The sequence below is a fragment of the Zea mays genome, chromosome 5, assembly GCF_902167145.1.
Source record: "Zea mays cultivar B73 chromosome 5, Zm-B73-REFERENCE-NAM-5.0, whole genome shotgun sequence".
Taxonomy (NCBI): Eukaryota; Viridiplantae; Streptophyta; class Magnoliopsida; order Poales; family Poaceae; genus Zea; species Zea mays.
In genome coordinates this window covers 45,823,523-45,837,290 of record NC_050100.1, presented here as the reverse complement: position 1 = coordinate 45,837,290, position 13,768 = coordinate 45,823,523, and positions in this window count along the sequence as shown.

The window sequence follows — 13,768 nt, the reverse complement described above, 5'->3', positions numbered from 1 at the left end:
TTAGTCTCAAAGGAGGTTTGAAAGGGAAAAGGTGGACTTGGACCATGAAAGACTTCCACTGCACTCCGATGAGAGGGTAACTTATTCCAAGTTCATCTCATGTACTCCTATTGCCTTTGTATTCTTATTTGAAGATTTTGGTGAGGCAATGGGGTTAAAGGGCCAAGATTGATCCCGTTTTGGTGCTTGATGCCAAGGGGGAGAAAATAAGGCCAAAGCAATAAATGGATCAGCTACCACTTGAGAAATTTTGAAAATAGTAGAATAGAGCTTTTGTTTTGTCAAAATACTCTTATTGGCTCTTTTTGTCAAAAGTTGATCTCTTGTGGGGAGAATGGTTGATTATGGGAAATAGGGGGAGTTTTTGATACTGTGATCAATTTCTATTGGAACACCTCTCTTTATGTCTCTACAAGTGAATTTGACTTAGAGATAGGAAATTGAGTTTGATTTGCAAAAACAAACCAAGTGGTGGCAAAGAGTGATCCATATATGCCAAATTTGAATCAAAACAATTTTGAGTTTTCATTTGCATTGATATTGCACTTGTTCTAGTTGCTTTATGTTGTGTTGGCATAAATCACCAAAAAGGGGGAGATTGAAAGGGAAATGTGCCCTTGGGCTATTCCTAAGTATTTTGGTGATTGAGTGCCAACACAAGTGCTTTTGTGTTAATCTAAGCAAAGTGGTGGACAAAGTGCAAATCAAGTCAAAAGGTATGTTTCTAGACTTAGTACATTGTTTTATGGACTAATGTATTGTGTCTAAGTGCTGGAAACAGGAGAAATCGAATTGGAAAAGTGATGGCTTTGTTCAGCCAAAGTCTGCGCAGTCTGGGTGCACCGGACTGTCCGGTGGTGCACCGGACAGTGTCCGGTGAGCCGTTCACAGGCGAAGTCGTCGGTCTCGGGAAGCCATCAATGGCGTACGGCTATAATTCACCGGACTGTCCGGTGAAGCACCGGACTGTCCGGTGAGCCAACGGTCAGCCGGGGCAACGGTCGGCCGAGGATTCCGCTCGGAACGCGTGGCCGAGCCAACGGTCACATTGGAGCACCGGACTGTCCGGTGTGCACCGGACAGTGTTCGGTGCGTCAACGGCTCTGAATCTCCAACGGTCGGCTTCGCCAAATAAGGAAGGATATCCGCACCGAACTGTCCGGTGCGCCAGGCGACAGAAGGCAAGATCTGCCTTCCTGGAATGCTCTCAACGGCTCCTAGCTGCCTTGGGGCTATAAAAGGGACCCCTAGGCGCATGGAGGAGGTGACCAAGCATACTCAAAGCATTCCTAAGCACCAAGACTTCGATTCCACGCATTTGTTTCTTCGTGATAGCATCTAGAGCTCTATTTGAGTCGTGAACTCGTCGGGTTGTGTTGCGAGCTCTTGTTGCGACTTGTGTGCGTGTTGTCACTGTGTTTTTGTGTCTTGTGTGCGTTGCTCATCCCTCCCTTACTCCGTGCTTCTTTGTGAACATCAAAGTGTAAGGGCGAGAGGCTCCAAGTTGTGGAGATTCCTCGCGAACGGGATATAGTCAAGCTAAGCAAAACACCGTGGTATTCAAGTGGGTCTTTGGACCGCTTGAGAGGGGTTGATTGCAACCCTCGTCCATTGGGACGCCATAATGTGGAAGTAGGCAAGTTTTGTACTTGGCCGAACCACGGGATAACCCATTGTGTCTATCTGTGTTGATTCTCTTGTGGTTATCGTGTCTTGCAAGAACTCCTCTATAGCCACTTGGCGATTATTGTGCTAACGCTTAATCAAGTTTTTGTGGCTTAAGTTTAAGTTTTACAGGATCACCTATTCACCCCCCTCTAGGTGCTCTTAGGTACTTATCTAGCCAATTTATCCCTAGGATAACATCTATTCCCTGAGTGCCCATCACTATCATGTTAGTGGGAAACTCTATCCCCTTATTTCCACACTGACATTCAAGCATATTCTATCGGTTCGTACTTTTCCACCGGCTGAATCAATTTGAATTGGTGTTATCATGGTGGTTATTGGGAGATTATGCGCTTCTACCCATGATGCAATAATAAATGAATGTGTTGCTCCATTATTAAATAACACTTCTGCAAGATGGGATTCGAATGGGAACATACCTACTATCATGCCTCATGTTTCCTGGACTGCTTTGACCTCTAGATGCTTCTGCCTCCCATGGTTGTAGCGCGTCTGAACGCGATTGCCTGCTTCTTGCTGAGGTGCATTCTGCCTTGCTGTGGCATTGGGGGTCAGCTACTGTTGAGCCATCTTCTTCGGACAATGCATTGCCCAATGACCCTGCTCTCCACAATGGAAGCATCCTCTGTCTCCTCCTTGCACTGGGGCTGCTTGACTGCTCTGGTTGGTTGATGGGGCAGAAAGATGAGGTGCTTGATTACTCTTCCTCTGGAACTGACTTCCTCCTAGCTGGCAGTTCTGGCGGTACTGCTGCTGATGCTGAGGGTACTGCCTCTGGAACTGCTTCTAAGGCGGACACTGGTTCTGCTACTGATATCGCTGAGGGTGACTCTCCTTGAACTGCTGAGGTGGCTTACCAGAGAAACAGGGATCGATTGTTGCTCCTAGGCTGAGGTCCATCAATCTTGCGCTTTAGATCTTCTATCTCCTTGCGCTTTCTCTCAGTCATGATTGCTCTGTTGATCAGGTGCTGAAAGGTGGGGAAGGTATGATTCATCAGCTGATAGTGTAGGGGATCGATGAAGCCTCTCAGGAAACGGTACTGCCTCTTGGCATCAATGTTGACATATTCAGGAGCATAGCGGGATAGCTACAGAAACCTATCTCAGTACTCACTACCTTACATGGGTCCTTGCTTCAGCGCCAGACATTCTTCTTTCTTCACTATCATCAGACCTTCTCGAACATGACATCGATGGAAGTTATCTCTGAATTCTTCCCAAGTAATGGCCTCGGGGTCAGTGTGGGTGGCGAGATAGGACTCCCACCAGGACTAAGCTGCTCCCCTCAACAGACGTGGACCATACAGAAGGTCCTTCTCTCTATTGTTGCACTGAGCGATGTGCAACTCTCGCTCCACGGCACGCAGCCAGTCTTCGGCGTCCATGGGGTCAGCAGAGTGAGCAAACACAGGGGGATGACCCCTCATGAACTCCACACGCTTATCTCTGGGCATCTGAGGCATCTGCATCTACACCTGAGGTTGAGGTTGCTGTTGAACTTGCTGCATGAGGAACATCTGCTCTATTGACATCGGGGGGAAGTAGAGGCAACTGTGGCTGAGGTGCCTCATCCTACGGGGCTTGCTACACTTGCTGGGCACGCCTCCCTCCTCTGCGCCTATGGTCTAACATATGCGGAAGGCAATCACACATCAAAACTGATCTTGCAAATCTTTTAGCATAAGAAAAGGGTATAGAATCCTTCCATAACACTGAACAAATAAGCATCTTCACAGACTCTCAACATAGGCAAACACAACTTCTCAGATAAAGAAGAAAGTAGAAATAAAAAGGCTTCCCAACTAAATAACTAATTTCATTAACATTAATAGCTAAACCAAAATGCAGGGGGTACCCACAATCTGGTGACAGTCATTATAAAAATTCAAATCCATCATAGGTTCATCATGACAAGCATAAAAACACAGGATAAGCAAATTATCCTGACTAACTAAGACTGACTAAAATTAAGAATTCTATTTTAAGCATTAATTACAAGATCCAACGCTAGCGATCTATGGTTCTAAATTTATTCGGGTCTTACAGTCGGGGTTGCTGTAGGCATGGTGTCCACGCTGAGGCGAGTGGTATGGGTGCTAAGTCCCGACGGGGGGAAGAAGAGCCATCCTCCAGGTGATGGCGCTCTGCGCGTTCAGCCCACAACTGGGCGATCTCAGCATGAGCCCTACTCAGCTCGGCTAAAGTGTGGTCTAGCTCCATTTTGAGCACCGCGGCTAGGTTGTCTGTGCGACTCAACCTAGGATTGTCCTCACCAACAGGTGAGACAACCACACTTCTAGTGCTACTAGATGGACGACGAGGGTAGTACCTTAGGTCAAGACCGTCGGCCACCCACCGAGCACCAAGCAGTATGGAGAAAGCACACGCCGTGCGACATCCTGCATGGCCGCCTCGACTGAGTCCCGCTCAGAGATAGAATAATGCTCCGAGCAGATCTCCGCACCCTGGAGACCATCCTCCAGACGACGCACCAAGCAAGTCGCCTCCTAGCGGTCCGGGTATACCCCGCGACTTTGCTGGTAGACCACACAACGATACTCGATGGACCAAGTGTGCCGGTCAAGTGCCCGACGCAGCAAGGTGTCGAGCGCATCGTGGAAGTGACACCTGCAAGCGGCGTCACGGGTGATGGGTCGAGCGACCCATCCCTTCAGCTCCTACTCCTTTGTGAGGTCGGTGCTGTGGCTCGAGCTGCTGTCGTCGTTGTAGGATTACGGGGAGGCTACACTAGCGCAAAACAAAATTTTCAACCCCATAATACCAAGAACTACTGCGGTTATAGGTCATGGAATTACCACTAGACGCGCAGAGCAGCGGAAGACGTCTCGATGTAGACGAACGCGTCGAGCAGTGTCGTGCAGTCGCCGGCGTCCTTCACGTCCTCGCACGGTTCATCCAAGTGCTCCAGATGCAGCACCTCCGAGGTATCCACACGTACAGGGAGGAAGCGCCGCGTACCGAACTGATAGGTTCGCGACGGCGGCTTGGTGAGGGCGAGAGGTGGGCGGCGGCTGTTAGTTCGCAGGTGGCGAATTAGGTTATATCTTAACCGCGCCCCCGCCCCTCATTATATAGGCGTTATGGTGGGCATCTGACGCCGAGGCCCATCATTAACCCTAAAGCCCAGTCTAATTTCGGATCTAATCTGAATTAGGCTTCCTTCCCCTTAAGTGTGTGACCCTATAGGTTCACGTACAAATAGACATAGCCCGAGTACTCTTACTTGGCCCAATAATTGACAGCGGCCTCTAGCAAGACATGTCAACTCCTATGTGTACGTAAAGATCATATCAGACGAACCATTGCGACATTACGTACATGCTGTTCCCTTTGTCTCACGATATTTGGTCTGGCTCTAAGCTGACCTCTCTTTCTCGATACTGTGAATTGGAATCCTTTCAATGGTTAACTCTTAACCCTAGCATGGCCATGCATTTCTTGATCCAATCACTCGAGGGGCCCAGAGATATCTCTCTCACAAAGAGAGGGACAAATTCCATCTTGACTGACCATGCCTCATAGCATGCTTCCTGACAAACCCAAAACTACCTTTATAACTACCCAGTTACGGGATAGTGTTTGATAGTCCCTAAGTAAGTCAATTCACATCTTGAGAACATGCGACAATCTCAGGTCTAAGGATACAGTATTCATGTTGCAAGAAGAGAACTATATTTCAATATCTCACGTTGGGTCGGTCCAGCCTCATGTCATACATGCGCCCACATTATTAGTTTAACATCTCCATGTTCATGACTTGTGAAATGTAGTCATCAACTAATACATGTGCTAGTCATCGACTCTGACTAGGGACATCATTTAGAATAACCATATAAGTAAAGAATCTCACAAAACAATTCACATAATTGCTAATCAATACAAGGTGCCTTCCATGGATATTCAATTAAACAATATATATATCATGGATACAAAGAAATATGCTCATCTCTATGATTATCTCTAGGGCATATTTCTAACAGTCTCCCACTTGCACTAGAGTTAATCTAGAAGATATCTAATACCCATAGATCTCACGTGCGCCTCATGCTTAGGTTGTGGAAGAGGTTTTGTCAAAGGATCAGCAACATTCAAATCCGTATGTATTTTGCATATCTTTATCTCACCCCGCCTAATGAATTCCCGTATGAGGTGAAACTTCCGCAGTACGTGTTTGTTTTTCTGGTGGTTCCTTGGCTCCTTAGCTTGCGCAATAGCCCCATTGTTGTCACAGTAGAGGTTCAATGGGCTAGATGCATTAGGAAACACACCAAGCTCGATGAGGAACTTTCTTATCCAAACACCTTCCTTCGCAGATTCAGAAGCTGCAATGTACTCGGCTTCTGTTGTAGAATCAGTCACAGTCTCCTGTTTGGAACTCTTCCAACTAACAGCACCACCATTTATTGTGAACACAAAACCTGATTGCGATTTTAACTCGTCTGGGTCAGTTTGGAAGCTAGCATCGGTGTAACCAGTTACAACGAGCTCCTCCTTACCCCCATATACCAGGAACATATCTTTAGTCCTTCTTAAGTACTTAAGAATGCCTTTTACCGCTGTCCAGTGATCCTCACCTGGATCAGCCTGGTATCTACTCGTAGCACTTATAGCGTATGAAACATCTGGGCGTGTACTTATCATGGCATACATGATTGATCCAATCGCTGAGGCGTATGGTACCTTACTCATGCGCTCCCGCTCATTAGCCGTCGCAGGACATTGCATCTGGCTAAGGTGTTTACCATGTGACATAGGTATGAAACCTTTCTTGGACTGTTCCATGTTGAACCGTTTCAAAACCTTGTCAATGTACGTATCTTGACTTAATCCTATAAGCCTCTTCGACCTATCTCTATAGATCTTTATGCCCAAAATATATGCTGCTTCCCCTAAGTCCTTCATAGAAAAACTCTTTTTCAGTGAAGCCTTGACGGACTCCAGCATAGGAATGTCATTCCCAATCAATAATATGTCATCCACATACAAGATCAGAAATACAACAGCGCTCCCACTTTCCTTCTTGTAAACACAAGCTTCTTCTTCATTCTGATGAAAACCAAGCCCTTTGATCACTTCATCAAAACGAATGTTCCAACTCCGAGATGCTTGCTTCAACCCATAAATGGATTTCTGAAGTTTGCATATCTTTCCAGCATTGATCGGATCGACAAAACCCTCGGGCTGTATCATATACACGTCCTCATCTAGGTTTCTATTAAGGAAAGCTGTTTTGACATCCATCTGCCAAATCTCATAATCGAAATATGCAGCAATAGCTAGAATGATCCGAATAGATTTAAGCATCGCTACTGGCGAGAATGTCTCGTCATAGTCAACTCCTTGAACTTGTCGAAAACACTTTGCAACAAGTCGAGCCTTATAGATGTGAACATTTCCATCCATGTCTTTCTTCTTCTTATAGATCCATTTGCATTCTATCGGTCTAACACCATCAGGCGGGTCAACCAAGTTCCAAACTTGATTTTCTCCCATGGAATCTATCTCGGATCTCATGGCGACATGCCATTTCTCGGAATCTGGGTCCATCATCGCTTCTGAATATGTTGCAGGTTCGTCGTTGTCTAACAACAACACTTCCCCATTGCCCAACAATAGCACTTCTCCTCGTGCCTCGCGAAGCCTTGCTGACCTTCGTGGTTGTGGTGGTGATTCTCTTGCCATAGACGTCTCAACTTGTTCTGCTACATTAGCATCACTTGTTGAATCTTGTCCCACTGGCTCATCCTGAACTTCTTCAAGATACACCTTTTGTTTACTTTTCTCTCTTTTGAGAAACTCTTTCTCTAAGAACACACCGTTCCGGGCGACAAACACTTTTCCCTCTGACCGGTGGTAAAAGTAATATCCTAGAGTTTCCTTTGGATATCCCACGAACATGCACTTGTCCGATTTTGGAGTGAGTTTATCCGACTGTAGTCGCTTGACGTAAACCTCACAACCCCAAATCTTCAGAAAAGACAAACTGGGAGTCTTCCCAGTCCACATCTCATATGGTGTCTTAACTACGGACTTAGATGGTACCCTATTTAGTGTGAAAGCTGTTGTTTCTAGAGCGTATCCCCAAAACGACAAAGGTAGGTCCGACTGGCTCATCATTGATCGAACCATATCCAATAAAGTCCGATTACGTCGCTCAGACACGCCATTCCTCTGAGGCGTTCCAGGCGGCGTAAGCTGTGGAACAATTCCACAACTCTTTAGATGATTGCTAAACTCATGACTCAAATATTCACCACCACGATCTGATCGCAGTGCTTTAATTTTCTTGCCACGCTGATTTTCTACTTCATTCTGAAACTCTTTGAACTTTTCTAAGGATTCAGACTTGTGTTTCATTAAGTAGACATACCCATATCTACTAAAATCATCAGTGAAGGTTATGAAGTATTGGAATCCTCCCCTAGTTGTCGTACTCATTGGTCCGCACACATCAGTATGTATGAGTTCCAATAAATCTAATGTCCTCTCCGGTAAACCCGTGAAAGGCGCCTTGGTCATCTTACCAAGTAAGCAAGCTTCACATGTCTCGTATGATTCAAAATCAAACGAAGTTAAAAGCCCATCAGAATGAAGCTTCTTCATGCGATTCTCACTTATATGACCCAAACGACAGTGACACATGTAGGTAGGACTTAAATCATTAGGCCGAGGCCTTTTAGCACTAATATTACAGATAGGTGCATCATCAAGATTTAAAATGAATAACCCATTCATAATGGATGCAAAAGCCACAAACATGCCATTCTTAGAGATCACACAACCATTGTTTTCACTCGCAAATGAATAACCATCCTTCATCAAACATGAAGGAGACATAATGTTTCGACTCATACTAGGAACTAGATAACAATTATTTAACTCCAAAATAAATCCTGATGGGAGGTGGAGTTGCATCGTCCCGACGGTCAACGCAGCAACTCTTGCATTATTGCCTACCCGGAAATCAACTTCTCCTCTTTTCACGCTTCTACTTCTTATCATTCCCTGCATCAAATTGCAAATATGGGCAACCGATCCGGTATCAAATACCCAAGAATTAATATAAGAATCAGCAAGAAAAATTTCTGTAATGTGAATAGCAAGTGTACCTGCTGCGGCTGTACCCTTACCGCCGCGATCCTTAATAGAGGCCAAGTACTGCTTGCAATTCCTTTTCCAGTGACCAAGTTCTTTGCAATAAAAGCACTCTGCATCTGCAGCTCGTCCAGCCTTGGGCTTTTGATTTGGCTTGGATACTGTATCCTTTGCCTTGCCCTTCTTCTTTTGAGACTTACCCTTCTTCTTAAAGTTGGGTTTGTTTTGGACCGCCATCACATGACCGCTGCTGCCAGCGCTTTTCTTTATGTCCCCCTCTGCTGTTTTCAGCATGCCACATAGTTCATTGAGGCCCCTCTCCGCCCCATGCATATGGTAGTTCGTGATGAAGTTTCCATAGCTGGGGGGAAGAGATGCTAAAATGAAGTCAGTGGCCAACTCTTGGCTTATTGGGAAGCCTAGCTTCTCCAACCTCTGACTGTAACCAACCATTTTGATTACGTGTGGCCCAACTGCTGCGCCTTCTGCTAGCTTGCATTCCAGAAAGGCTTTGGACACATTGAACCTTTCAGTCCTAGCCTGAGTCTGGAACATATCCTTGAGCGCCACGATCATATCGTACACCTCATGGTTTGTCTCAAACTGCATCTGCAGCTCAGGCTCCATGCAAGCAAGCATTAGGCAACTCACTTCAAGATTAGCATCCATTGCTTTCTTGTAAGCGGTTTTAGCTGCAGGAGTTGCATTTTCACCAGGATCCTCTGGCAGTGGGGTGTCTAGAACGTCTTCCTTTTTTTCAGCCCTGAGAACAATTCTCAGGTTACGGATCCAATCCGTATAGTTTGTTCCATTTAACTTATCCTTTTCAAGAATTGATCGCAAAGTAAATGTTGGTGTGCTAGGTGCCATCTACAACAAAATAATGCAAAATACTAAGACAAAAATATCCATGACAGAGTAAATCATATTAAACATTTAATAGTCTACTCCCACTAAAATCAATATCCCTCGATTGATACTTAGTGATTCAGAACCCACAACTAACAAGTCTACTAGTGAGCTTTAGCATCACCGCTAGAAGACAAGGTAGATCGGTAAGCAACTCCTTGCTAATCATATCATATATATGACTCCTGTTGTTGGGTGACATCTCTATGTCTCGGCTCCCAACCTTATGCCTCAAAGTCCTTAACCATTAAGCTGACTTTGTTTAAGTTAACCAACCCTTTCTGCAGTTCGTATCCGATACAAACCTATCTAGTCAAGGAAAACTGGTGGCACCCTAATTTCATAGACCCACCACCAATTGTACAAGACTTATGATAGTGCAAGGTTTGGAGAGGCATTAAAGCTTAAACATTTATGAGGGATCGTCCTACTTATAACATCGCATGCAAGGACATATATGCAATATAAACAAGTAGAACAATAAGAATGGCATTCACACAACAGTTGTGATTCGGTATGGCTTGCTGTCACATGGTGATCCCCATCTCCAATAATCTGTCCATCACGATGATCTCCATCTCCATGATATAGGTATGCCATCCTCCGGTGATGAGTCCTTCAAGACCTATCTAACGTATGCTGGTAAACAAATTACATATACGCTTTGGATCATCACATGTTGACACGCAGGTCATTACATTAAATTTGGACAATACATGTGGCTCCAGCCGTATTGCCCTGGTCACGACACGCAGGTCATGAATAATTTATTAACATGCATCATATACACAATAGCCATACCGATCACAAGATGTCCTGCAAAAACAGGTTAGACAAACACGTTTCTATATGTTCGCCACTTCAGCAGATAACCTCACAGGATTCCATGCATCGTATGTATGGAAATTCCACTGGAAATCTCATGCGGTTGATCAAATCAACCCAAATCCGAGACTTTCGACCCAAAGAAGATTACACTCATGACGTTGATCTGTTACGTCAATCTGCCGGTTGTGTACGCAGTTAGCCCCGATGGTGATTCCAGCCGGTAGGGGCAAGTCGCGCATACAACAGAGAAGGACGAACTGATCTCTCCAGTCATATCCGATGTAATCTACTTCAACCCTTTATTACCAATTGATCTAATCAAACCGTGCATCAAGTAGATCCATCTCATGAACCTAGATCCAGACCTAAAACTATGCAGAACCTGGCTTTGATACCACTGTAGGATTACGGGGAGGCTACACTAGCACAAAACAAAATTTTCAACCCCATAATACCAAGAACTACTGCGGTTATAGGTCATGGAATTACCACTAGACGCGCAGAGCAGCGGAAGACGTCTCGATGTAGACGAACGCGTCGAGCAGTGCCGTGCAGTCGCCGGCGTCCTTCACGTCCTCGCACGGTTCGTCCAAGTGCTCCAGATGCAGCACCTCCGAGGTATCCACACGTACAGGGAGGAAGCGCCGCGTACCGAACTGCTAGGTTCGCGACGGCGGCTTGGCGAGGGCGAGAGGTGGGCGGCGGCTGTTAGTTCGCAGGTGGCGAATTAGGTTATATCTTAACCGTGCCCCCGCCCCTCATTATATAGGCGTTATGGTGGGCATCTGACGCCGAGGCCCATCATTAACCCTAAAGCCCAGTCTAATTTCGGATCTAATCCGAATTAGGCTTCCTTCCCCTTAAGTGTGTGACCCTATAGGTTCACGTACAAATAGACATAGCCCGAGTACTCTTACTTGGCCCAATAATTGACAGCGGCCTCTAGCAAGACATGTCAACTCCTATGTGTACGTAAAGATCATATCAGACGAACCAATGCGACATTACGTACATGCTGTTCCCTTTGTCTCACGATATTTGGTCTGGCTCTAAGCTGACCTCTCTTTCTCGATACTGTGAATTGGAATCCTTTCAATGGTTAACTCTTAACCCTAGCATGGCCATGCATTTCTTGATCCAATCACTCGAGGGGCCCAGAGATATCTCTCTCACAAAAAGAGGGACAAATTCCATCTTGACTGACCATGCCTCATAGCATGCTTCCTGACAAACCCAAAACTACCTTTATAACTACCCAGTTACGGGATAGCGTTTGATAGTCCCTAAGTAAGTCAATTCACATCTTGAGAACATGCGACAATCTCAGGTCTAAGGATACAGTATTCATGTTGCAAGAAGAGAACTATATTACAATATCTCACGTTGGGTCGGTCCAGCCTCATGTCATACATGCGCCCACATTATTAGTTTAACATCTCCATGTTCATGACTTGTGAAATGTAGTCATCAACTAATACATGTGCTAGTCATCGACTCTGACTAGGGACATCATTTAGAATAACCATATAAGTAAAGAATCTCACAAAACAATTCACATAATTGCTAATCAATACAAGGTGTCTTCCATGGATATTCAATTAAACAATATATATATCATGGATACAAAGAAATATGCTCATCTCTATGATTATCTCTAGGGCATATTTCTAACAGTCGTCATCTCCGTCGTCAGGGTCTCCTCCAACAGCTACTCCAGCAGCCGAGGCACCCAGTGGTGGTGCACGGGATGCCTGCAGCGGGGGCACAGGGAAGCAACACCTCGCAGACTCTACCTTTTGCTAAGGCGAGGAGGAAGAGCCCTGTTGCTCTAGCTCTTGGCACTGACGTTCCTGCAACCTCTCTAAGTGGTTGGACTGGCCATTCACTGGGCGATGAAGCGGACGCTCCACAAGACGAGAGGGCAAGAAAGGATGACTGACTTCTGTGCTGTGTGTCTAAGACATGCCATCTACAAAAGACACCATAAGCATAAGAGTAAGAACAGAACTAATATGACCATCAAGTAAACTATAAAAAATTAGGAAATAAAATAAAACAAAATTTTAGCGAGGTGTAATATATATAGTAGAACATAGAGTTGGTCGAGATGATCGACTTTTGAAGTGAGACCAAGGTTCAAGGTGAGAATAGGGGTCTATAATCCTTAAAACGACCATTCTACTCTTGGTTAGCGGTCCTACAGTCAGCACAGTTTTGATACCACTTATGTCACGCCCGGCTTTAGAAGGCAAACCAAATGTGAACCATGTACATGCTAGGATCAGCAATTCACGTACACAGCAATTTACATAACCAGACATCATCACACAATGCTCAAATAAGAACATAAAGAAGGTAATAGTTTGATTACATCATGATGTCCGAGACATGCACAGAGTCTTAAACATAGATCAAAGTGCGAAAATGAAACGTAGCAATACACGTCCTTCACAGGCAGCCGACTGGGGGTTTGCCGCTAACCCACGCCTAGAACTCGTCATAGTTTTGGAACTCTTGGAAATCCTCCAACACGATTTCATCTTCTCCTGAGCAAGGGTTGCAATGTGGACAACCTGGTGTTTTGGTGTTTTAAGCATGGGTGAGTACACATCAACATACTCAACAATTGTCCCGTTTGGCTAAAGTGGACTAGGTGTATGTGGGGTGAAGCTCAGAGCGATTGCTTTTAGTTGGTCAAGTAATTATTACTAGTAGAGAGCTAGGTTTTAGCATTAAACCCAAGTTATTAACGCAAATGTACTCCTTTCTAACGAAAAGAACACTGAAATCCATAATAATAATCATCACCATTAAAACCAATATTATCCTTATCATCATCTGTAATCATAGTATCTTTAATCAAAGGAGCTCCCAAGGCTGCTTATTATCGTGAGCACGACTGATATATCAGTTTCATAACACTCTGCAGAGGTTGCACACTTTACCCCCCGAGCCGTGATTCCCAATCTGCCCGAGGATCATGACTCTCCATTTATCACTCCTAAGGTGAACTGACAGGGTCTCATTACGAAGCCTTTACAAAGATTCTCTGAGATTTAGCCGCCTATTAGGTTTCCTAAATGTACCACACTCCTCCCCAAGGGGGAAACCATCCTTGGCAGAGCGAGACACATACACCGAACCCCTTTGATGGCACGACGAAGCAAACTACACCTCAGTTCCTCTAATTAATCAGCTAAGGGCATCCCATTCCACCCTCATGA